At 39.7% G+C, this 25,576-nt stretch overlaps 1 protein-coding gene across 1 annotated transcript in view; it reads left to right on the forward strand.

Moving 5' to 3' along the window:
• The first annotated feature begins 5,226 nt into the window (after nt 1–5,226).
• BAZ2B (bromodomain adjacent to zinc finger domain 2B) overlaps nt 5,227–25,576 on the forward strand; it is a 291,030-nt gene continuing 270,680 nt past the window's right edge. The window contains exon 1 of the mRNA XM_089519924.1: nt 5,227–5,636. The gene's annotated coding sequence lies outside the window, so the exon portion shown is untranslated. The remainder of the gene's footprint in view (nt 5,637–25,576) is intronic.

Raw genomic sequence — 25,576 nt, forward strand, 5'->3', positions numbered from 1 at the left:
AATCAATAAACTGCTTTCCATGAAATGGGACAGATATTGCTTTAATTCTCTAATGGTTCAGAAAAGAACTTCTTGTAAAAAATATGAAAGAAGAAATATATACAGGGGGGAACATGCATCTCACTATAATGTAGTTTTTCCACACTGAATAGCATCGGTGAACATTATTAGGAACATACACAGTTTTCAACAATCACCTCAGTCCATTATATTTTCTGGACAAACGAAAGGCTATATTGTTTCACATGACACCCCTGCTGCTATTTCATCATATTATTTTATTTTTTTGATGTTGCACAGGGGTAGCAATTGGCATTCCTTATTCTATGCATTTATTTGCCAGCAAAGCAACTTTCAGAACTGCACCATAAAATTTGTATATTATCACATTAAAATGTAAAGATATTTCTTAACAACACTTGAAGCCATTATCTTTACTATATTTCTAAGTTGATTGACTGCTCTCTACTTTTATCGAACACTATTATTAACAGAAATGCGTCTCTACATAAAACAGTGGTATTCATTTGTAAAGTATCTACATAACAACTGTATAATGTACTGTGTGAATGATCTAAATCCGTTGTTTACTTTTTGTGTTCTTTAAAATATGGTTATAATGTGAGAGGCAATATTGGCTTTCTGAGAAAATTTATGAGCTTTTGATGTGTACCATTCTGAATGAAATATCTAATTGGATATATTCATAGCCCTATTCTTATGACACATTTTTCTCCAAGAATATTATTAGTAAATTTTGAGGTTATAGAACTACTGACCCAATCAAACATGTATAGAGCTTGGCCTCTGAGTTAATTAAATATGGGTTAATAATATATTATAAGGAAATCATTGTCCTTATTACAGTTATTAGGTAGTTAGTCAAATTATAGCTTCAAAGGAATGCAGAGCATGGAGAACTCAGGATTAAATTATGCATCTGAACCTTAGGCCAGCTTTTACTGTTGAGACAGTATGCTGCTAAGAGAAATCGTGTGTCATTGAAATTAAATGCTTTTCTGGGGATGGAAGGGTCCAGTTTTTTTAATGAAATTACTGAGTGTGGTGTAGTGAAATGATTAAAATCTGTATTCCAGGAATGTGGCGGAGAAAAAAAAATCAATAAATGCTAGCACAATTTTCCTGCCGAATGTGAATCCTAGGAAGAAAATAAACTAGCACTAATATTACAATTAAAATCATCGCCCATTAACTGATTTTTCATCAGTCTGCCAAGACATAATTTCTACTAATTTTTCGAGAATACATTTTCCTGTGTAACGAGGAGCTTTTCAGATATCCTTGTTAGACAGGCAGCGTTTCTTCCCTTCCCCCCAGTCTTCCTTCATTGCAATCATTGTGCTTGCACTTATTATGTTACAAATGACCGAGGTAAGGCTGACATTCTCATTGCATGCAAAAAGAGCTAGTCTGCCAAGCTTTTTTTTTTTCCTAATGAAGCAGCTTTGTGAAATCTCTCCATGTGCTAATACTAATGAAGATCCCCCAGCACAATTAAAATCACAGCCAGTGCCTGTAAAGGAAACACAACACAATAGTATCTCTCTACATGTGCATATTATTTTGATGTTGCAACCAGCTTTTGTTCAGATCTTATGTTTAAAACCTTCACATTTCAAATGGCCCTTGACAGTGCAAAAGCATCGTCAGCACTTACACGCTCCACTTTCAGAGTATAAGAAAACATCCCCTTGCATTTTCCCTTCTATTGCTAGTCACCGCTCTTGGCTGTATTTTAAGCTTTTACTTTTATAGTTTTACAGGAAGCAATTCTTTTTTGTTTGCAGTGTACTTTAACCCTGACTTAGCTTGACTTTTGGGCCGTGGAGAGGGAAAGAGAACATGCACAGTAAGCTACTGAATCAGAAGAGTACTGCTTATTTCCCCTCTTTTCTATCCCCCCCCCCCCGAATCTCATACACAGATTTAATTGTTCTTATCTGTTATAATAATCACATTTCAAAATATTGGCCTGAGTATTCTCTGATATGATAAGAAAAGGACAGCAGAAGAACTACTTCTGATTTTAATCTTAAACCGATGTTGCTTAGTGATGTCCTACTTCCAAAGAGGAATATTGAAGACCAGAGATGTAATCCTTCAATCTTAAAGCACCATCGCCTTTTAATGCATTTGGCTGTCATTGTACTTCACTTGCATCACGTAACGGCTGAGTGTGGGATGAAAAAACGGGTTGTTTGATGGCTTTACCTACTATTTCTATGGCACTCCCACACACTCCCCTTTCTATTTTTTGAAAAGTGCTGTATCACTTGATAGCTTGCACTTTATCACACCCATACTTGAGACAGTAGTATCTCCGTGTCTGCTTCACACCTTTCCTCAGACTTTGTTGTTAACTGCCTTTGAGTTGACCCTGACTCATGGAGACCTTGTGGATGAGACATCTCCAAGCCCTCGTGTCCTCTACTGCTCTGCTTAGATCCTGCAAGTTCATACTCATGACCTCCCTAACTGAGTCTATCCATTGAGGATATGGTTTTCCTCTCTTTCTACTTCCCTCCACTTTTCCTAGCATTATTGGTGTTTATCACACGGAGGTTTTTACAGCTTTTTGCAGCTCAGACCCGGGGTGACTGCAGGTACAATGATGCGAATTCACGTTATAATGTGAATGTGTTATCAGATGAGATTCCCTTCTATGAGAGCTCCTTCCCTGGGGCTTCCGCAGTGAATCCAAAGTGACCCTTCATTTTGGTGAAATCGGAAAAAAAGTGAATTCACAGAATTCACTTTCAAGCTCACTTCGATTTCACTCTGAACTTGTCTGGTGTGGAATGCAACTTTGCTTCTGCTCTGAAACACCACCGCAACCTCCCACCCGGGTTGCAAATTTCTCATGATGCAGCACTGCAATTTTCCCCCATTTCCTTTCAGTGGTCCTTTCACTTTCAGGGCAACTCATTTTTTATATGTGTGTATGTGCGTGAATGTGAATATACAGATATATATGTACAGTGTGCCCGCGTTATACGCAGGCGCACTATACGCAGCTTTGAGTTTATGTACTCAAGCTGTGTGGGAGCACGCAGGGTGGCGCATCCCATTCTGATGAATGGGGGCGCGTGTCCATGGCGTGCATGCACCACCACACCGCCGTGCACACGAGCCCCATTCACTTGAATTTGCCTTACGCGGGGTCTGTGTGTGTTGAAATTGCTGAAATGGAAGGGAAAATAAAAAAAGGATGAAGAAGACACAGAAATATTCACGAGGCAAATACGCAAGCAATCACGCAATTACACGAAACAGGGAACAAGAACTTGCGCCCCTTTTCACCCCAGAAACGTACAAGGTCACGATATGTTCAGACCCCCACTGAGCATGCGCAAGGATGCCGATTCAAATCGTTGCATCCCACTGGTGTGGTAATACAATTTGCACTCACTCCACTTTGCTTGAATCTGCATTATGTGACTTGCCTTGGATTTGGTTCCCCCTTGATTCGGAAGGGCAACGGAAGGGCAACCAAGTGTGATAAAACATTCATGCTATAACGTGAATTTGCCTAGCTGAACCAGGAGTCACCCTGGATCTGAGCTGCAAAAACCTCCATGTGATAAACACCTTTGTCTTTTCTACTGAGTCCTGCCTTCTCATGATGTGGCCAAAGCACAACAGCCTCAGTTTCATCATCTTGGCTCCCAAGGAGAATTCAGGCTTGATCTGTTCAAGGACCCATTTGTTTGTTTTTTGGGCCATCCATGGTGTCCTCAGCACTCTCATCCAGCACCACATCTCAGATGAATTAATTTTCTTTTTATCCACTTTCTTCACTGTTCAGCTCTCACATCCATACATGGTGATGGGGAATATAATGTCTTGGATGATCTTAACTTTAGTATTCAGTATTATGTCTTTGCACTTTAGGATCTTGTTCAGTTCTTTCATAGCTGCCCTTCCCATTCCTAGTCTTCTTATTTCTTGACTACAATCTCCATTTTGATCAATGTTTGATCCAACTTTGTATATCTTTATTCTTTAGGATCTTGTCTAGTTCTTTCATAGCTGCCTTTCCCATTCCTTTATCACACTGGGGCTAATTTCGACATTAAAGAGAAATTAAAGCACATTTAAAGCATCCTGCAAATAAAGTGAAAATGGTAATTATGCAAATGATTATCACACGCAGTTGCGCAAATAAAGTGATATTGGAAATGTATTGTCGCTGAAATCCTGAAAGTAAAAAAAGATGTGTGTTGGTGCTTCTTTGTGTTTAATGGCATTTTTGTGAGACATCATGTGTAATCATTATACGTAATTACACAATTTTTCCAAGATATTCATGGGATAAACTTCTGATCTCCTTTGTGTGCTAAACTCTCTTAGTCTTCTTATTTCTAGACTGCAATCTCCAATCTGATCAGTGTTTGATCCAAGTTTGTATATCTTTACTTTTTAGGATCTTGTCTAGTTCTTTCATAGCTGCCGTCCCCATTCCTAGTATTTTTATTTCTTAACTGCTGTCTCCTTTCTGATCAGTCTTTGATCCAAGTTTATATGTCTTTATTCTTTAAGATCTTGCCTAGGTCTTTCATAGCTGCCCTCCCCATTCCTAGTCTTCTTATTTCTTGACTGCAATCTCCATTCTGATCAATGTTTGATCCAAGATTATATATCTTTATGCTTTAGGATCTTGTCTAGTTCTTTCGTAGCTGCCCATCCCATTCCTTGTCTTTTTATTTCTTGACTGCAATCCCCTTTCTGATGAATGTTTGATCCAAGGTTGTGTGTATCTTTACTCTTCAGGCTCTTGTCTAGTTCCTTCATATTATTTTACATTGAAAGCTGGTCATCATAAAGAGTTGTGCTCAAGGGATGCCCTAGTTTTCCCACCCTACAGAAATTCCCCAAGCCCACCCACTCACCCACCCCACAAAAGCTGCCCAACTTTCTTTTACAACTGGAGGGGAGACACCGACACACACTTTTCTTCTCTGTGTCCCTGAGAGTGCAAGTGAGGAAAAAACCCAGCAACCCAAAGAAGAGCTGAACTTTTGGAAAGGAGGGCCTGTCTCCCTTTTGGATCTGGGGGGGGGGGGGAATCCCTTCTTATCCCTGCGTTCAGAGCAGGAGGGAGAGCAGGGCTGGCTGGCTCTTTGGCCCCCTTTCTTCTTCTCCTTCTTCTCTTCTCGCACAGCAGCAACTTTCATTGTTAGAAAGCGAGCGAGTGGGTTGACGTCACTTTGGGTTCGTGGAGGCTTCGCCTGGAAGTGGAGCTGAATAAACCTTGGAGGAGAGGAGGAGAGAGGCTTCAATCCGCTGCAAGGAACTAAGCAGCAGCAGAAAAAGAAGAAGGAGAAAGACACACACACAGAGAAAGAGAGGAGAGAAAAAAGAGAGAGAGAGAGAGGGTCACACTGGAATCCTCCCAGCTAGATCTCCTCTCCACTCCTTCCTTTAGGCACTTCATTGTATTATTATTATTATTATTTTTACTATTATTATTATTATTTTCCTGGGAGGGGGAGGGAAAGCAGTGCTTACCCAGCTAACAGGCATCCCACCCTCCTGACACCCCCTTTTCCACCTCTCTCTCTCTCATCCTCCCTTCCTAGCAAAGGGGGCTGCGATCTCTCGTCCAAACTGTAAAGGTGAGTTCAGACTCGATTTTGGGGCTGCTTGATGGGGAGTGTTTGTGTGAAGGGGGGGAGGATTGCTTAAGGTGGAAGTCTTTGGATGGTGTTTGCAGAATCGCCTTGCTGTTTGCAGTCTGGAGTTGTTGGGGAGGTGGGGAAGGAGAAAAAGAGTGGAGGTGAAAGGATGGGGGGGTCCTTTGGTGTGTCTTCTCCTGCTGGCTCCCCTCTGTCACGTCTCTTTGTTGCTGGGGAGAAGGTGTGGGTGCATCCCAGGGACGTCTGGCTGGTCTTATCTGCCCATCTATCTCTTATAATTATGAGGCTGGCAGCATCGGCCGTGCCTGGTGGCAGTAAAAGTAGTAGTTGTAGTAGCAGTTGTAGTAGAATCGGTGTGCCAAGGGATCTTGCAGCTTCCTTAGAGACTAAAAGTGAAAGAAGCTGAGAGCAGGAGCTTTCCCAGACTTGAGCCCACTTCCTCAGGAGAAAGCAAAAGGTATCAAAGCAACCCAGCACTAATAGGAATAATAATAATAATAATAATAATAAGCCAAGGGATCTTGCAGTCGAGACTAACTGAAAGGGAGAAGAAGCTGGGAGACTGAGCTTTCAAGGACTTGAGCCCACTTCCCCAGGAGGAAGCAAAGGGATCAAAGCAACTCAGCACTAACAATAACAATAACAGTAGTAGTATGCCAAGCGACCTTGTAGCCCCCTTGAAACTCCTTGTGAGAGTAAAGCTGGGAGCCTAAGTGTTCCTCTTGTTGAGTCTCTTCAGCAGCAAGTGAAGGTATCAAGGCAACTCAGCATTAACAACAGCAACAATAATAACAGTGTGCCAAGGGATCTTGTAGTCCTTTTGAGTGAAAGAGAGAAGCTGGGAGCATGAGCTTTCCTAGACTTGACCAGACTTCCTCAGGAGAAAGCAAAGGTATCAAAGCAACTCAGCTCTAACAACAACAACAACAACAACAGTGTGCCAAGGGAGCCCCTTGGGGACTAATTGAAAGAAAGAATTTGGAAGCAGGAGCTTTCCTAGACTTGAGCCCACTTGTCCAGGAGAAAGCAACAGTACCAAGTCAACGCAGCACTAACAGTAGTAGTAGTAGTAGTATGCCAAGGGATCTTGTAGCCCCTTGGAGACTAAATGAAAGGGAGAAGCTGGGAGCCTGAGTTTCCCCAGACTTGATCCTACTTCCTCAGGAGAAAGCAAAGGCATCCAACCAGTTCAGCACTAAGAATAATAAACAATGACAGTAGTAGTAGTAGTAGTGGTAGTAGTATGCCAAGGGATCTTGAAGTGAAAGGGAGAAGCTGGGTTGCCCTGGGCTTGAGCCTTCTTCAGGTGCCTTTGGCGGAGAGGAACAGTCGCAGAAGGAGTCCCTTTGTGGGTGGCAGAAGGAGGGCCAAGGCTGGAAAGGGAAACTGGCCCTGAGGCCAAGAGGGGCAGCTGAGGGGCTTGGCCCATTGAGGGAGAGGGCTGGACTTTGGGCCTAGCTTTGGGCAGAGGCCCCAACCTTTGAAAGAGCAGGAACCCCCAACTCCTGGCTGGGGCTAAGGGAGAAGCCTCTTGGCCTGGCGCCTTCCTCCTGGCAAGGGCTCTCTTCCTCTCTCCCTGCCCTTCCTTTCCATTGCCTTGGGCATGCCAGCCAGCCCAGCAGCCAGCCCTAGGCCTTGGGAGGCAGGGCTGCCCTGGCCTTGTAGCCCCCCCTGCTGGTCACTAGCGGGCGGGTCAGAGGTCGGGGGGGACCCTAAAAATGGGGCTAGGTCCCTTTCTGCATACAGAGAGAAAACAGGCAGAAAAGCCCATGCGTTTTTTAAAAAGCCCAGCCTTAAAAGTGGTGCCACATTGCTCCTTCTCCCTTCCTCCCTCCCTCTCCTTTCCTTCCTTCCTTTTTCATGAGGGAAAGAAAGAAAGCAGGGGTCCCTTTCTCCCCTTCCTTCCCAGTCATGCCTGAGCTCTTTTCCCATCCCACAGTAAACTCCTTCCCTCCTCCTCAAGCCTCCTCTACATTTCCTCCTCCAAAGGTTGCCATATATATATATATATATATATATATATATATATATATAATTTTATTCAAAACCTCCCCTTTGACCCCCAACCCCTCTGTGGTGGGGCTTGTTTGTGGTTTTGGGGCTGGGCAGAAGAGAGAGGGGACCTTGTCCCTTGCTTTCTCTCTTCCCTCCTTCCCAGCCTCCTTCTCTCCCTCCTCCTTTCTCTCTTCTTTTGTGTGGGGCTGCCTTATAAAGCCGGAGAAGCGGCAGCTGCAGCAGCCCTTGGCGGAGTTGTTGAAATTTATCCCTTTGTGTATATTACAATATCCTCCATTTTTGTCCCCCCCCCCTTGCCCTCTAAAAAGAACAAGAGCCTCTCGCCATCTTGGGCTGCTTCTGCTGCTCTCTTTCTCTCTCTCTTTAATTTTCAGGTGTCTGGGTCTCTGTGGTGTGTCTGCCTTTCTCCCTCATTTCTTTCTTTATTTAAAGCGTAAAAAAAAAGGGGGGGGGAATGAATCCCTTCAAGAAGTGCTGCTGGAGGAGGAGGAGGAGGAGGAGGAGGAGGAGGAGGCAGAAAGTTTAGGGAATCTGACGTGACGTCATGCAAAGTTTGAGAAAAGGGTTTTCTCTTTCTTTCCTTTTCTACCTCCAATGTTTGTTTTCTGGCAAAAAAGGGATTTCAGGTCAAACAAGTTCCTTCCAAGCGAGAGGAAATCTTCCTTCGGCGGAAAGGAAAGGCCTTCCAGAAATGGACTAGAGGAGAACTATACTTGCCAGGGTGCTTTGGCTAACAGGTGGAGGAAACTATAATCTTCACTGGGATAGGTCCCCCTCTGCTTTCATAAGCTGGGTTTGTCATGGGTTTGAGTCTAAAGGTGTTGATATCTTTATTTTATTTTTTCGGTCAAGGTTGGCTTTTATTTATTTTCCCAACCTGTTCTATATGTTAAACAACAGTTCTCTGCTATTTAACAGACATGTTATATAACTGAAAGATATAGCCTCGTCAGTCTGTAGAATCGGTACGTACAGAGATCTTGTGGCACCTTTGAGACTAACTGAAAGAAAAGAAATTGGCAGCATGAGCTTTCCTAGACTTCAGTCGGCTTCCTCAGATGCATCTGGGACCAAATCTAAGAGGTATGCAAGGTCTATAGGTCCTCCCCAAAAGGACACTTGTCAAATTCTGCACTAGTAAGTAGCATAATAAGATGCATCTGAGGAAGTAGACTGAAGTCTAGCAAAGCTCATGCTGCCAATTTCTTTTCCTCTGGTTAGTCTCAAAGGTGCCACAGGAATCTCTCTACGTACATGTTCTATATGTTAAACAGCAGTTCACTGATGGATAAGACTTGTTCCCCTTTGCAAGTGGTCCTGTGTCAGGAGGCAAGCATGGGAGATGACAACTGACTTCTTAAGAACCTGGTTTACCTGGAGTCAAAGGGGACACTGCCTGCAGATGCATTTTTAAAAAAGTTGTTGTTTGCTCTTATTACGCTACTTACTAGCGCAGAATTCGACAATCGTCCTTTTGGGGAGGACCTATAGACCTTGCGTACCTCTTAGATTTGGTCCCAGATGCTCTTGTGCCAGGCTTTATCAAAATGTACCCAGCCCCTGACTAAAGGCTGAGTTCCCAAATTGCTCCCCCCCCCAAAAAGAGAGAGAGACAAGAAAGCAAGCGAGAAAAAAGATACTCCCATCTTATTATCTCTGGCGAGCAGCTCATATGCCTCCAGTTTTGTAAAGCGGAACAATGAAAGGTATTGTGCTGTCCATGTACTTTTCCTCACCATATAGTTGCTTTCATTTTACCAAAAAGTTACTCTGATCACAGGGCAAAACTTAATGAAAACTGGGGGCTGCCTGTAAGGAGGAGGTCTTCAAATAAAATTCAGTTTTTCTTTTTTCTTCTGTTTCCTGTTTTTGTTTGGTATTTCTCTCCATCCATTTAGGCTTGCACTAACAACATGAGACTCCCTGTGTTTAATTTGCATTTCCTTTGTCTTCATGTTGGGGAGGGGGGACTTAGCATTGACTACAATTAACATGGAAACTAACAGGCACATTTTAAGCATCTCAAGATGTTCTTTTCTTCAATACACTCAAAACCAAGAGACAAATTTAGCATGTTTTTTAATGCTTGGGTGGGAAAATATGCTTTCATGTTTACAAAAGTAAGCTGTTTACCTTAATATGTTCTTTTCTTTTTCTGAAAAAGAAAGCCACTTCAGAAAGCCTGGTTGAATTGAAGGGCTGCCAGTTATGTGCATCTTAGGTAGATGAAAATGTTGAAATAGTTAAAAGCACATAGAACAGATGGCTTTAAATTATACATGCAACAAAGGCTTGGAAGATTTGGCAGATTATAAATGGTGAGCAACAGAAGATAAGCAGTTTAAGAAAATGGTAGTTAAGTATATTTGATACCTCACGCCTATTGTAAACTGTGCACAGTTTAGGCACAATAGTTCATAAATCAATATAGCATGAAATATCAAGAAAATTACAGATGAAACAATTTTTTTTGTGTTGGATATATCTGTGTGTGGCAGGTTGGGAATCTTAAATATTTAAGAGGTGGATCTTAGAGGTTGAGATAATGTCACAAAAGAGCCAGCCTGATAAGGAAGATTTTTTTTAAAAGCCTGAGATTTTGAAGATTTTAAAACAAAACCTGATAGAAACACATGCATATGACATGATTCTGGACTGACTCTGTGTTATTCTGTCCATTTAAGTGGGGCAGGGTTTACTGTAGGGTTTTTTAAAAAATTAAAATTCCATAATATCCTGTTACTTTAGTTTAAAAAATAGTAAAAAAAAAGTGAACAGTATTTTTTCTTGGACTGCTTAACTGTCATATCACCAATATCTGTCCTTGGAATAAAGTCAGAAATTGAGCTACTGCCAACAAAGTAGCTTTCTTACTTGTAATTCAGGTTAAGAGTAATGCCTACTCAGTGTGAAAGGGTTAAAATCTCTCTGCTCCATGTTTGTGTCTGTGCATGAGAAGTGGCGATCTATGGATAATAATTGGATACATCTTGATTACAATAAAGGAGCTGTCTTTATTAAATGTATGAAGAATATTGAACCCAAATAGCGTACTTTTTGATTATGTCAGAATATTTGTCCTTTATACCTGGTACGTGGTCAGATGAGAGATGCAACACAAATTAATGTTTTTGTTGTTTTTTAAAATTGCTTAAATTTCTCACAAGACACCAAACATTCAAATAGAAGGGAAATGGAAGCCTGAGATTTTGAAGTTGCCTTTATCCTTTCCCTCATTTCTTTGTTTGCATGTTTATTATAGAACTGCAGTGTGAAGGAGCAGATGTTTTGCCAAACATCCTGATGTGTTGCTTTTTCTTAGGGGAGTGCGTAACTGTTCCTTCTGATGCATTGGCTTGACAGCTGGTTGATTTCATGGAGCTGCTAAGAAGCCATTAGTGGTGTCATTGAATTGAAACAGAACAGTCACTCCCAGCTTGAACTGCAATTGTTAATGTCTTTGTTGCTACTTTTGTGTTCCTGCACAAGATGTCGAATATCACAGTTGCAGAAAAGTTCATGCCTTCTTTTTGATTTTCCTGAATTAGTGAAAGTATGTTACTGATGCTTGGTCGTTTTTAGAGGATAAATATTCTTAGTAGACCATATTTAGAACTTAAATATGGTTTGTTCCTACAGATATAGGAGGAAAATAAAACATGTAAAGAACATGATAGGTTAAAAGCTTCCTCAGAACTGACACCATATTCCTTCCAAACCAATAGCAGTACTAGTATGTAGAGAGATCTTGAAGCACCTTTGAGACTAACAGTGACTGGTCACTGTTTGTTTTCAAGAGTGAAATTCAGTTTTAAAAATATTTACCACAGTCTAGTACATACTTATGCACACTTAGGTCCAATTGAAAACAATATATTTCACATGTGAAAGACTGAGACCCATGGTTCAGTATAGCTCATAGGTACTTTTGTTTTAAAATAGAGGTTGAATTACATTTGTCTTTAGTTGAGTGTGTTGTGCATTTGAAACCATTAATATAATACTAGTGAGGAAGAGATGCAGAAGATTTTATTCTGTTTGGAAAAAAATGTACTTAAGGTCCTTACATTTTATTACCAAATAGACATTCCTGTTGGTCATTTCAATTAACTAGGTCTTGACAACAATCTATGATCTTTAAAAAAAAAGTATTTATGAAATGGTAGAATAGGCAAGAAAAATGCTGACAAAGTTAGTAAGTCAGACAATTATGTATTCACATTGGAAGGCTGCTTGAGAATTGATCTCCTGCAAATGAATCTGTGTGTTAATGAAATCAAGCAATGGAGAGGGAGACATATTTTAGCAAGACAGATTAATAAAACCATTTCATATGCCATGTTTGTACGTCAGTGTGGAGGGAGGACAATGTTGAGAGAACTATTAAAATAACAGTAGCAGTATCCAACATTAGTATAGTACATCTGAAGTGTTCAGAGGGCTCTGTGCAAATACTGTCTTTTCATAGTCCTTACAAGGAAACTATAAAGGAGGAAAGTAGTATCATTCCCACAATGTAGATGACAGCCTGAGGCAAAGAGAATAATGGTTTACTCAAGGTAATCTAGTGAGTTTGTGGCTTACTTAAGATTTGAACTAGGATCTTCCCGATCATTCTCTATGTAACCTGAGTAACATTGAGACACAGTAACTCAGCAAGACTTACATGAGTCCATACTTCACTGTACAGTATATATCTCACAAATAGCATACCAGTATGCTGGAGTCTCTGTCACCTTTGGGTAAAAAAAAGAGTGGATAATCTTTTTTTTTTTAAATTAGAAGAGACAGTACCTGTCTTGATTGACAAATAGCTAGAGTTGTATTTATTTCAGAAAGGGTTGGTAAAAATGTGCCTTCCCAGATGTTGCTAAACTGCAGCTCTCATTGGAGGGCCACAATTTGTCCACCTTTGATGTTGAGTGTTAATGCATGGCTCTTCAGCTGAAAGGATTGACAGGTATGGGTGAATTTTAAAAAAATTGTTGTTATGGGCCTTCAAGTATTTTCCAACTTATGGAAAACCCTACATATCACAGGGTTTTCTTGGCAAGATTTGTTCAGAGGGGGTTTGCCTTTGCCTACCTCTGAGGCTGAGAGTGTGTGACTTGCCCAAGGCCACCCAGTGAGTTTACATATTTGAGTGGGGATTTGAACCTTTCGTCTGCAGACTAAATACTGAAACCAGTACACCATGCTGCCTCAACAATTAAAAACAATATTTATTATATAAATAAGTAAAAGTTTGTGTAGCACACCATGGTAGCAGTTTGATCTTTTCTGTTGAAGGTGGGGTAGTCCAATATGGGGTGAGGGGAGTCCAGGGTAAGAAAGAGAAGTTGAGTAATTCCTTCCTCAGCTGTAGTTTTGTCAGTAATAGTTTCTATTATATAGCTCCAGGGCTTAGGGGGAAAATACCTCATTGGTGTGAATAAGATTTTTATTCCCAAACTCTCAGCTGTGTGTGTGGATGGGAAGTTTATTAGTGAAACTATGGCTGTAAAGAGCATGTCTCCTGTCCATAAAGGTTTTTTGTGTCCCAGTAAAATCCTACTGGGGGGGGGGGGGGAGGCATAGTTTCCTGCTTTAAGTTCAGGGTAGTATATAGTTGGGGATTTGTCTGGATTCAGCCTCATTGTTTCTCTTAGTATTTATGTATAATTCTGCAATGGTTGTATTATAATCCTGAAATTCTGTTGTGAAGTTGTACCTTCCTATATGCTGAATAAAAGGCACAATAATATATGGTCAGTTCATCTAAGATGAAACCATTTGTATTATGTAATTAACTACCACTTTTATATTCACTTCATCTGTTCATCATACCCCCAACCCACGGATCATAAATAAAGAATCTTTTTAAAAAACACACAACAAACAATGCTAACACTGTTGTAGAGCTACGTGTACCTCTTTACCTGTCATGGTTATTCAAACTTGCACATTATTTGTTTTGAAATCAAAGGAGATGTCTTTTGAAGTAATGCTAGGACTGACTTATAGTTAATGTTTTGAAAACCTACATCTATATATGAGATAAATAAAAAAACAAATAATGTACTAAATGTCATTGGAAATAATGGGAATAAATTAAAGCGTAATACCTAAATCTTCATCAGAATAAACTGACAGCAATGTAAATGGATATAGGATTTTACTCAAATTTTTCTGGTGGAATAAAAATGGCAGCCTGGTCTGATGCATATCTATTCGGAAGTCCCCTCTAACCTATTTAAAAGTATATTCATATAGGATTGTTGTACAAATGTTAGATTCCTCGCAATCAGTATGTGCATATAAGAAGGTTTTATGACAAAATGCATGTGCACTTTACCTTCTTGCTTACTGGGATGAAAAAACCGAGTGCTTGCTGGTAGTCTACACCTTAGCTGAGATGTAGACTGTGCATTCACTTCTTAGCTGCCCTCAAGTCAGCCTTGACTCATCACGGGCCCACGGATGAGACATCTCCAAGAACCCTTATCCTCTACCTCTTTGCTAAGATGCTGCAGGCCCATGGTCTTCCTGACTGAGTCCATCCATCTGGCTTGTGGTCTTCTTCTCTTTTTGCTGACTTCCACTTTTCCTAGCATCATTGCCTTTTCAAATGAGTCTTTCCTTCTCATGGCATATCTAAAGTATGAGAATATCAATTTAGTCATCCTGGCTTCCAGGAAGAGTTTGGGCTTGATTGTTCTATGACTCCCCTTTTGTGTGTGTGTGTGTGTGTGTGTGTGTGTTTGGCTGTCCACAGTATCCTCATCACTCTTCTCCAGCACCACATCACAAATTAGTTTTTTTTTCCTGTCTGCTTTCTTTACTGTCCAGCTCTCACATCTGTACATGGTGATGGGGAATACAATGGCTTGAATGATCCCAACTTTAGTATTCAGTGTTATATCTTTGCACTTTAAGATCTTGTCTAGTTTTTCATAGCTACCATTCCCGGTACTAGCCTTCTTCTGATTTCTTGACTGCAGTCTCCACTCTGATCAGTGTTTGATCCTAGGTATGGGAATTCTTTGACTATTTCTATTTTATCATCTAGGATGAATTCATGCAGCATAGTCATCATTTTTGCTTTCTTAATATTCAGCATTAAGCCTACCATAGCACTTTTTTCTTTGACTTTCTTTAGTAATTGTTTCATTCACTGAAGCAGTATTTTTGATAGATTCTGTGTATTTACAGGACATCTTCTGTACATATCCAGCATGATTCAATGATCCATACATTAAGGGTTTCAGTGCCATAGAGAGCTTCTCTCCCTCTGCGGTTTTCCCCATTCATTCTCTGCCTCTGCAGTTTCCCCCATTCATTTCAATAGAGGAGGAAGTGGGAGAAAGAGACCCCAGACAAAGGAGTCTGCATGGTTTAGCTTATGTGTCAGGGAGGCCAGCTTATGACTCTCCAAACATTGTTGTTTGCCTACCTTTCCCCCTAAAAGTGGGACTCAAGGTAGCTTACAAATTAAAGCAAATACAGTATAATTGAAACATGTTGCTGGATTGCAGTTTGCATCATCTTTCATCAGCAGCTATCCTGTCTATGAGAGTTATAGTCCAACAACTCCTAGAGGGCCACCACTTGCCCACTCTTGATTTGAGTGAACAAAGAGGTCTGTTCACAGAGTTCCCCATTCACATGGGAATGAAAATAGGATTCTTTGAAGGCGCTACTTCTGTAGATCTTTCATCTCTTCCATGCTGCCAGAATGTATTCAGTAATGCATTTCTTCGAACAGAAGTGTGTGTTTTGAAAATATGCTGGCCTTTATATCTACAGCTGAATTTTATATGAAAAAAATGTAGCATTTTAAGATAAACCAGCCCATTTCCTATTAAACTTGATTTAGAGGAAAAATAAGTTATTTATTGTATCCAGAGTTAGCTTTAAATGTTAGATCTATAAAGCTGAGAGATACATTTGTGAGACAGATTAATTGTACAAAACAACATTGTTTTCTCTCCATTTTTCTCTGTTTTGTCTACCATTGTGCAAGGGCAGCTTCATGTGTGTATATATATATGTATGTGCATGTGCAAAATAAGGCAAAGGAATAAGAATGTATTTCAAATATGTAATTGTGCTGTCAGCTGCCCTTGTACAATAGTCTTGTTAATTGTGTTTTCATTAGTTTTTTCACACAGCAAAAAGAAGCAGATACACTTTTGGATGCTGTCAAACTCTGTGATCACTTGCTACTTAAATTTACATGTGTCACATCCGAGGCATGTTCATTCAGAAGTAAGTTCAGTGAGGCTTGCTCTAAGTTCTGTTCAAACAGGGTAGATCTAAAGAACTTAGGAGTGTGATGATTAGTATTGCCCAATTCTTGTTACCCTCTGCATAACAAGGGCAAATCTATGCTGTTGGATGGGGCCTTTTCTGTCTATGGAGACTTGTTGGGTTGGTTGTTTCATGTTTTTTCACCTTTTGTACTATACAAAATGTTTTAGCTGTTTGGTTTTAACCTACATTGTAAGCCATTTTGAGTCCCATATTGGATGAAATAAAATAATTAAATGGCATGAACTAGAACCCTATTTTTCCAGAAATAGAAAAGACTCCCCACGACAGATATTTGCCTTCACTACAAGGATAGAAATGGTGGACTCATTTTTACCATCCAGCAACAAAAACACATGGAGATGCGTTCTGTAGTAAGGCTGTTCAGGACTGCATCCTAAAGCTCATTGGGCACAAGCATCCCTAACTTCATCCTTAAATGTGGATTCCTTTAAATTGCTGGATTACTGTTTGGAAGAAATGCTTCCTGATACTGCTTTCAGCTTTAAAACACTTATACCTCAATTCTCTGTTTGTTTTCTTGGAAATATCACCCACTGTATTTTATACAGCTTACTCACAGGCACCTGTTCATAGAATTGCTGCCATGTGTATGGGTGAGAGAGAGAAAAATGAAGATTTTAATGCATAATTGTTCTAAAGCCTAACTTTGGTCTAAAACGCACTGCAGAAATCATCCAGTTTGAGACTGCTTTATCTTCCCTGGCTCAATGCTAGAGAATTTTGAGAACTGTAGTTTTGTGAGACATTTAGCCTTCTCTGTCAGAGAGCTCTGGTGCCACAATAAACTACAATTCCCAGGATTCCCTAACACTGAGCCAGGGCAGATAAAGTGGTCTTAAACTGGATTATTTCTGCAGTGTGTTTTGGACCAATGTGCACATGACAATACAGATACTCACTGTCTGTTTTTAGCATTATCGTGTAGCATATTAACCTGTTTCGTTTAATGACAAGGTGAGTGGCTTGAGTTTTGGTCATGTTTGTTGAACTGAAGTGTATGACTTTGATCAAGCTGTTGTTGGATCACTGGAAGACCATAAAATCCCAACAGTGTACTTACTCTGATGGTACAGGAGATGAAGTCTGCTTCTTTTTTCACAGTTGCACAATGGCTCCTGGAAGCAGCTCTATCTACTATCACTGGTTGCTCACAGGGGTACAGTTGGCAATCATCTAGCTGCTGTTGCGCAGCTAAGGAAGAATGAGCAGCATCCACCCTCCAGACAAGGGTGAAAGCTGTTTGTTCTTTGATGGCAGTACAACTGTTGCTGATTGATGGATAAGTATACTCCTGCGGCCCATCAGGAGCTGAGGAGTCAGAGCTGTGCTGGCAGTTGTCTGGTTGTTATTGTGCAGCTAGGGTAAATGCATTGTGCAAGAGATCCTGGGAACCTTCTTGCACATTACTGGTGTAATGAGGGAGGTATGTCACCAACTTCATTGGAGATTCTGGCCTTTACCTTTGAACATAGTTCATGTGGACTTAATGTAATGGCAGTATGAAAGCCAGATGTTAATATCTGAAATTTCTATCCAGGATAGATCTATTCAAGATACTTAAATTTCAGTTACTTGCTAACTTTTACTCAGGTTGTTGTTGCTATTATATTTATTTATATCCCACTCCCACCTCCGCCCCCAAAAATGAAACTCAAAGATGCTCATGATTTAAAAGAACAATACAGTGTGCCCTTGGTATCTGCTGAGTTTGGTTCCAGGATCCCCTGTGGATACCAAAATCCATGGATGCTCAAGTCCCCTTATATACAGTGCCATGGTGAAATGCTATTACTGTTTATAAAACGGCAAAATCAAGGTTTGTTTTTTGAATTTCTTTTTAAAAAAATATTGTCAAGCCATGGATAGTTGAATCCATGGGTGCAGAATCCATGGCTACAGAGGGACAACTGTACAATTTTAGCCTTAGTAGTATTAGATTAGAAATCCAGCCATATTAGATCTACATAGTAAAAATCCATTTCATTCTTTGTATCTTCCATGTAATCACCCCTGTGGGAGTGTTCTGACAGCATTCCTTTAAAATCTGAAATATTGAAGAAAAGAAATACTTACAGATGGCAGTACACGTTAAAAGATTATCTCTCTGTTGCAGTTCATATTTGGACATTTTTTAATATTACTGTTTTACTGACCATCCCTCAGTGGTGATTTGAAGAAAAAGAGAAATAAATACACTAATCATGATTTAAAGGCTTTGATCGCTGGTCCTCCGAGAGTGAAACTTTTATACCGATACTTCTGTTCTAAGTGGTCCATATGGAAGATGTCCTTTTGAATAGAATGCTGCTGCTTTTTTACTTTATATGTTAAGAATGGATCTAAAATAAATGTTAACAGGAAATATATATATATATATATATATATATATATAGTTTAAATCAAAAGCCATGGTTGTAAGAGGCAGGGTCACACTGAAAACACAAACCCATTTACAAGAAATAACGCTTGTACTGTATAAGAAAATATAGAGAAAGGGAATACTCTTTCTCTATATTTTCTTATTAATACAAGCATTACAAGAGCTGCAGCGTTTGGACAAGTCTACACTGTAAGCAAAAACAGCTTAAATTCTTTCTCTGATGGGAAATCCAGCTTGAAGATAATGATTGCACTGATCCAATGGATGTGCAGAGACATAATTGTGTGTTTTTAACCCTGTTTTTCTGTTCTTACACTTTTCCACAAGCATGCACTCATTAATCAAAGACGCTGCACTCCTGCTGAGGGCGGAGAGGTTCATCAAATTGGCAGCCGGTTTGGTGCAAAGAACGGTGTACTGAAGCTCTTAACGCACTGGGACATAAATAAATCTAAGGTCTTTGTATGCAAACCCTGGAGGTTAATACTGCATAATTCAGTGTCCTGTCTTTGTTTTTATGATTGATGTTTTTAAATGTTTGAAGCTTGATGCAAGTCTTCTACTAGGTCAGGGCTCACATTCTGATTGGCTGAAGCAAAAGGGGGAAAAAGGCATCAGACTGGCAAGGGGACTTTGAGTATGCTGCGGAGATTTTGATTTTTCTTCCTCCCCCGTTTCTCCTAGAAGATCATTGTCATATTGCCTGAGCTGTTATAGGAATGTGCCAGTGATTGACAACCCCTGCTGTGATAATGGACCTAGTGCATGAAATGCCAATAGTTTGGCCCTATTTGTTCAGAAGCTTACCACTATTTGTATCCTTAACAGAACTAACATGTAGAACAAGGGAAAACAACTGGGATTTCTCTGTTGAAGTAGTGCTGGGATTTGGTTTTAACATGAATTGGTTGCATATTCATAATTTAAGAACAGCTGGTTACAGCCAGAAAACAATCATTTGCAAGCTATTATAGACCATTCGACTCACTCAAGGAACCTGGTCTTAGCTCCGTCCTCCCACCCTGGTTTATTGATCTACATGCATTTAAAATCTAGTCACTGCTGTCGAGGGAGGCCTTTCATTTTCGCTGTGCTTGCAACATAGATGAGGTTCAATTTTAAATATTTAATTTTAACTAAATGCTGAGGAAAATGATAAAGTGCACAGGCCTTGAAGGAACAAACCTGTATGGATCAGTGGTGACCACACATCTTAAATGCAGAAAGTACTATTTATTGGAAACACGTTTCTTCAGTCTTCTCAATCCTTTGATTGCTTGTGGAGTTTTGAGCAAGGAAACAGATTTAGTCAAGGTTACACTCTTGATTCCACAGCTCTTGAAATGCAGTGCATTATTTTTCTGCTTTGCCCCCACACAGAGATTTTGCTTGTTCATATGAGTGTATAATAATAAAAAGAAAAAGAAAAAAGGGAAAGTTACACATAACCAATCTTTGGTAGGTAAGAAAACCCTGCATCTTTGAAGTATTCTTAGAATTGATTTGAATTTAGAGAGCTTGTGTTTTGTTTTCTGTTTTAAACAAACTGAGGATGATACTTCACAGTTTTTTTTAAAGGTAGCCTTGTTTGATGTGAAAATGTTTGTTGTTCAGAATAAGAGTATCTTTATTTTTATTTAATTATCAAAATCTTTTAGCCCACCCTTTTATCAAATGGACCAAAGCCATGGGATTATAGTTGTACTTTTTTCCTGCTATGCTAATGACATTACTTCTGTTCCAGTGTTATTCTCATCAATCTCAAGTACTAGCTGCAACATTTTATTCCCATTACGCAGTGGGGTGGGGGTGGCATTTTCCCTTTCCTGACTGAGAGTTTCTCATACAGGCTGGGTAAATGTGACATGTCTGTATCCTTTGCATCCCCCTGTTGCATTTTGGGGCAGTTGCACAGATTAAATTTTGAATGGGGGTGTGACCTTTGTTGCAAAGATTTTCCACTGACCTTTACTCCCTCATTATATTTCTAGTTAACAGATTGAATGTTTCTTCCTCTGCCCATTTTTTTTAGACTTATTGTTTAGCAGTATCACTATACAAAACACTAACCAAGAAAGAGAGAGCTGAGGAGACATGAAACACTGATATAGACAGAAGAGCATTTAACAGGGAGATGCTAAGTTTGTAGAGGGGATGATGGGTGCTGAGTTTATGGAGTGGATGCTGGGAAACCATGCTCACCCTGCACCTCAACTGCACCTCAAAGGTGAGAAAAGAATAATAACAAAACTTGTGGCTCAGGGTAGTGCTAGAACTAGTGATAAAATACTGAGTATTTAGGGGATGACTGGATGTAGTGGCAGTGCATGAAATGCACTGCTACTCTCACCTCCACCCATTAATTTCTGTTCGGCATTCAGCTGTACGCATTATTTCACTTGCTCGCCATTATGATCATGTCTCCCCTCTGTTGTCTTCCCTTCACTGGCTCCCTCTTCCTTTCCGCATCAGGTACAAACTTTTGTTACTCACCTTTATAGCCCTGCATGGGCTGGCCCCTCTTTATTTAACTGATCTTCTCTCTCCCTACATCCCTACTCGCACTCTCTGCTCTGGTAGCCAAAGTCTCCTCTCTCAACCCAGGATTTTCTTTGCCCCATCCCGGATCCGTCCCTTCTCTCTTGCTGCCCCTCATTCCTGGAACCTTCTTCCTCTGCATGCACGGCTCATCACTTCCCTAACCAGTTTTAAGGCTGAGCTGAAAACCATATTGTTTAGGGAAGCGTTCTCAGGGAATTTGTGATTGTCATCTGGCTGTCTGATAATGTTTGATGTGATTTGCTTTTATATCTGATGTTTTTTAACTTGTTTTTTCTTTCCTATATTGTAATTTTATCTATTCTTCTATCCAATTGTTATTATTTTTAGAGTGTACACCTCGGGCAGGCTTTTATATATTCCTTAATTTTACTGACTTTGTACAGCACTGTGTATAATTACAGCGCTTTAGAAATAAAGTTTGATAATAATAATAATAATAATAATAATAATAATAAATCCTGAAAAAAAACTTCCCAACATTTTCCAGAATTATTGGACAGTTAGGAAAGGCCCTAAGTAGGATTCTGGTTTTTTGTTAATTCATAATATGGCCATGTTAATGCTATTAGGTCATTTGCCAAGTGAGATATATGGAATCGGTGGCCATGATAAATGTGAAAAAACTGATGTAATAAGAACGTCTGTTTGTTCCAGTGGGATTTGCTACTGTATAAGTACATGTTCTTTTTTTGTTGTGTACCTTCAATATGTTTTCGACTTATGGCAACCCTAAGGCAGGGGTATCACAGGGTTTTCTGGGACTGAGAGTGTGATTTCTGGGGCTACTCAGTGCAAGGCAAGCTGAATATTTGATTGCATATTTTATTTGTAAATTTGCCTTTGAATGTAACTCTGGGGAACAAGTTTCCTCTTTTGCAAAAGGTAAAGATTCTTTTCATGTCAGATATCTCTGAGTCCTTTGTGAAAGAATGAGCCCACATTACATAGTTCTTTTTGTCTTGGGTCCAAAATGAGGTGAGTAGGAGCATCAGTAGTCTGACGTGCACGAACCAGAACAAAAAAAAACCTGTTCTGTATATGCGTAAGCCATTGAATACCAGGAAATGTTAACCTTCTGAGGATACTTAGTTTGCCTAAGAAGCTCTGAAAATATTAGGCACTGACAATAAGGAAATAAATTTTGCCTGTTCACGGTGTGAAAGTAGAATTCCATGCAGTCCAGTACTGGCAACTATGATCTGATCTGAAGGCTGCTTTTTGTCACTAAAGTATGCATTACTTCTGTTTTGTCAGTATTCACAGCCTTATTGTTTCTGTTTAACCAACAGCACAACCTTTGCAAACCACATTTCAAGATAGGAGGCAGTTAACTGTTAAACTAGTTTAGCTCTGAACTTTGGTGCCCTGGAGTTGTCAGTGCATTTTAGCTGATATGCTTTGGTGTTTCATACAAGGACAGCCTCTGTGGTTCTGCTGGGTACTTGTGTGTATATATTTTTTGTAAAAGCATATTTGAAATGGAGTGGTATGCGGGAGGAGAGTTCTCAAAGTGAATAAATAAAATAATGTTTTGTTCTGTCCTCTTCTTTTTTTTAAAGCCAGCAGTGGTAGATAGCAGCTCTACTTGACCTCCCTCCCTCCCAATAAATGGTGACCTCAGGTTCTTTGCTTTGCTTTCTCCCATATAAATGGTTATTTTTCACTCCTAGTGAGAATAAGGGCCAAATACTTCATTCTCAAGGAACTTTGAAACTTTAAAGCTGTGGTGACATGGGAGAAGGGCTCTCATTTTGACTAGAGCAGTAGCATTTGTGGGAAGGGATTAACTCCTTCTCACTTACCTGTACTCTTTCCCAACCTTCCTCCTACTGAGGAGTAGGGATTACAGACAATGTTTGTTTTCTCCCCTATAAAAAGGGTATTACCATATATAGACTATAAGTTGACCTCATATATAAGTCGAGGGAAGGTTTGGGGGCCAAAATTATGGATTTTGATATGACTCATGGATAAGTCGAGGATAAAATTTAGGGGATGTAATGAAGGATGTAAAGAATGAAGCAAAAGAAAACAATGCCAAAGAATTTACAAAATTCTAGCAAGCATAACTATTTGTACTCATTCTAAAAGCTAGATGGATGAGAGAGTAGAAGGGGGTCAAAGGCAGATTGCTTTTCACCAGGGTATGGTTATATATACATATACATATACATGAGTTGAAATACAGTCCTTACATTGATCCATGGGTAAGCCTACTCAGTTTTTGTGGGTCAATTTTTTAACCTAAATTTCTAGACTTATACATGAGAATATACAGTAGTAATTTAGCAGGAAAGAGTCAGTGTGGAAATGATGTGGTATAGTGGTTTAAGCGGTGGACAAGTGGTGGACTCTAGGACTCTGGGAGATCATGGTTCAAATCTCCACTCAGTCAGTCATAGAAACCTACTAGGTGATGAGCAAATCACACACTCTCAGCTTCAGAGGAAGGCAATTGCAACCCTCTTCTGAACAAATCCTGCAAAGAAACTCCCATTAAACGTGCACCATAGGGTTGTCATAAGTTGGGAATGACTTGAAGGCATGCGCATGCGCACACAGTAAGTGTGTGAGAAAGTTAAGGAGTGGGGGAAGGCACCATTGCCCTGATCAAATTTGGCATCCTGGCCTAACCCTTTTACAGCTGAAGTTGGGAGAGTTGATATCCAAAAACTGGTTCCCACTTTTGTCCTCTGTACCTCAGTTATGTACACTGTAGGATTGTAGTGTACCTTTCTTTCTTGAGTCTTTAATGTAGAAAGGGCTAAAAATCAGAACAAAACCCTAAGAATTTATTTAGGGAGTCTTTGTGAGAGACTTTGTACTGCATGTAGGAAAAATGTGTAATAGGTAGAACATTGATATCTGTGGAACTGTCATTTTTATTATTAGTTATCTGTTTACTGCAATAATCTCATAATCATACATTATGCTTGTGGAAGTTTGCAGAAGTGAAATTGCCTTTGAATGATGTCACCACAAATTATTGAAAACATACTTTGGTGCACTGGCACATTCCCTAAACCTATAAACATGTGGAAACTTACCCTCTTGTATCACTGATCTAAACTGCCATTACAACATTGTAACGTCTCTGGTGGTGTCTGCCACCCAATGTGTTCATGTAGCAGGTCTTAGAACTGGCCCATTAACTTTTGATCCAGACTCCTGTTGAATGAGAGAATAGAGATTTTTAATGTATGAGACTGAGAGTCTGCTATGGTTTAACCAACATTTAAAAATGTTGGTAGAATTGTAGAAAATTGTGAATTCTGCATCTCTTAGAATACATTTGAAGTACCCTGCAGGGGAGAAAAATATACCTTTAATTCTTTCCCCTCATGTTTATTAAATTTATTATTTAAAATATGTATGCCCTGCCCTATATCAAAAGATCACAAGACAGCTTATGAATAGCATGAAAATAGATCAAACAATTTTAAAATAGTAAAATAATTTAAATAAGCGAAAACATATTAAATATTGTAATGCGTTACAAAACAGATTTATAAGATTTTAAAATGATGTACAACAGTGTGAAGTTGGAGACTTTCACAGCTGGAATCCATAGTTTTTTTGTGGGGTTTTCAGGCTATGTGATTGTGTTCTGGAAGAGTTTATTCCTGACATTTAGCCAGCATCAGGAATGAACTCTTCCAGAATGAATTCTTCCAGAACACAGCCATATAGCCTGAAAACCCCACCAAAAATGATGTACAACAGTATATGGGTTGAGTTAATGAGACCCAAAGGCATTGATGAACAGGCAAGTTTTAACAGTTTATATGTGAACAGTTTATCCAGGTTGACTCCACTTTAACTGCCATGGCTCAGTGCTGTGGAATTTTGGGATCTGTAGCTTTATGAGGCTTTAGCCCTTTCTGTCAGTGAATGCGGGTACCATAACAAACTACAAATCCCAGAATGCCATAGCATTGAATGTAGCAGTTAAAGTGGCATCAGTCTGGATTTTTTCTGCAGTGGGGATGCAGCCAATACAGGTGAAGAGACAGTGCAGGGTTTAATGAAACATCCTAGTTGAGTGAAGCTAGTCAGAGCAAATCTTGGTCCAGTTCACTACTGTAAAGTGATTCAGATATCCATGGTCAATTTTGCTTTAGAAATGTGCTGAGATTTAAAAGAGAAGGCATGTGAGGAAGAGCGTATATACAAAATCTGTCAGTTTCTCATTTCAGTCCTGTTTTGTTTTGTTATAAGATTTGTAGCATTCTAATAGATACTGTTTTCCAGGTTTTGAACACCAACATGTTTCATGTTCAAAATAATTCCTCCATATGCTTGTTTCCCCCTCTCTTTTTGTTTAGAAAAAGATTGAGCCATTTCTTCTTTTGCAAAGCCCAGGTATGAGCCAATACTTCATGACACATACTTTAATATATTTGATATTGTATGCATTGTGATTTGAAGGCTGTGTTCTGTTACTCAGCAGTAAACATGTAAATCATTGCCCTACTCTGTAGATTTGTTTCCCTCTGCCTCAAGCTGTATAATAGTGGAAGGTGCTAGACAGTATCAAGTTTTGTTTAATTACTGTTCATACCACTGGAATTGCTGAATAGCTTGATGGCATAATTTACTAGGTAGGAATATGCTAAAATTATTCATAGAAACTTTATGGGACAAAGAA

The sequence above is a fragment of the Sceloporus occidentalis genome, unplaced genomic scaffold (assembly GCF_023333645.1).
Source record: "Sceloporus occidentalis isolate IW3139 unplaced genomic scaffold, rSceOcc1.0.p SCAF_4, whole genome shotgun sequence".
NCBI lineage: Eukaryota > Metazoa > Chordata > Lepidosauria > Squamata > Phrynosomatidae > Sceloporus > Sceloporus occidentalis.